Genomic DNA, 1793 nt, shown 5'->3' on the forward strand with positions numbered 1-1793 from the left:
GGCTGGTAAGGGCTGGGGGGTTTCAAGCTAGGCTTAATTTTATTCTTTACCTCACTTACAATTGACCACAAGTCAATGTTTTGTGAATACGTCCCTGTATTGTGCATTCCTTTTATCATTGTCATTTTATTGCATTATTTATTAGAAAACTAGTGTCCAGAAAGCTTATGTAGTATTGTGTATATCTAAACCTGAGTACATCTTTTAAATTAGAATTCCTAAATCAGAAAAAAAGTTTAGTTACATTTCAATATAAATTTATAATTTCCACTTTTTTTTTCTATAGTCCTCTCAGTTTCAAATTAAATCGGATCAGTTATAAAGGTTTTTTTTTTTTTTTTTTTTTTATCACTATAATTAGAAACCGATCATGATGGAATTCACCCAAATAGGGTACCATTCACCTATCGGACTACATACCTCATACTTCACAATGAGTCATTTCCTCGCTGGTGCAATGTTGTGAAATAGTCAGCAGATGAGTAAAAGAAGGGTAATATATATTTAATTAAAAATATATATATATAAGAAAAGCTAAATTATTTATTGAAAGGTTTTGGTTTTTTTTTGGTACTTTTCAGTTAGCCTCCCACCATTTGACATCTGCAGAGCAAGTTCAGTGTTCAAATGATTGCACTTAGCTCAGAGTAATAACTGAGCATAAAAGATTTGTGGCAAGTGTTTAATTCTGGGAGAGACCCTGGGTCAGTGTTGGTTAGCACTTAGCGTTAGTAAGGTTCAATGTAATGAAGTTGATGGGGTTTGGGGAGCTTAGAGTAAGCATCAGTTACCTTAAAGTGGTTCTGTTAAATATGCAAAGATCCCAGATGGTGACTTTGCTGCTTGCAATGAGGTGGTTGGGTTTGCAAGAATACAATACTGATGTTTAATTGAGGATCTTGCAAGACAGTGGGATCCTCCATAGACCGTCTTTTTCCTATCAGCTGTCACTAGTGATTGCTGAGGTCTCGACAAAGCTTGACAGCGAGAGCTTTGCCTTTTCGTCAAGCAAAGGAAAAGTAGACCCTACTTAGTCTTATGATATATATAGCTAGGTTGGAATTTCAGTGAAATTCTAACACAGTCTTTATGAGCATTTCAGAAAGAGTTTATCTTCATAAAATGCTCGTGGTGTTGTGGTGGTGGTGGGTTTGACAGAGCCACTATAATGTGACATTGAGCGCAGTTAATTCCTAGAGATTGGTGTAAAATTAAGCTTAATCAGTTACTGCTGCTAGATGGTGACAAACCTTTGACACAGAGCTTACATGCAGTGTTTAGGTTGACTGGGAGGAATCAAACAAAAGCAACATTTTTGGTTACCCATGCCGATTAAAGAGACACATAACTCTTAGGCCCAGTATAATAGTGATCATTATGAGCTGATCACGATAACTTAACATTGTGCTAAGTGAGGCTTATTTCTTACTTAGAAAGTTCTGAAGATTTGAAAAGGGAAAAAGTGGTGGGTGGTTTATTGAAAGATAAACTTTTTATTTTATGTTTTGTTGTTTTTGCGTAAGTCTCATGTGTACTGCTGCTGTTTGTCATTGAAGGAGGCCTTTTGAAGCTTCCAACGGTTTACCTGGTTTATGAAGGGTACAGATGTCAATTATTTGGACTCTACTAAACAATGATTGCAAAGGAAGGTGGTTGTGGTTGGAATCAGTAAGTGCATCTATATATGATTTTTATGCTTTTTAAGTTGGTTATAAGCAGGTTTTCAATTAGAATAATGTGGTATTGGTTACTGCCAGTTTATTCTTTGTCATAAAAGTTTACTATTGTAGGGA

The sequence above is a fragment of the Pelobates fuscus genome, chromosome 8 (assembly GCF_036172605.1).
Source record: "Pelobates fuscus isolate aPelFus1 chromosome 8, aPelFus1.pri, whole genome shotgun sequence".
NCBI classification, from domain to species: Eukaryota; Metazoa; Chordata; class Amphibia; order Anura; family Pelobatidae; genus Pelobates; species Pelobates fuscus.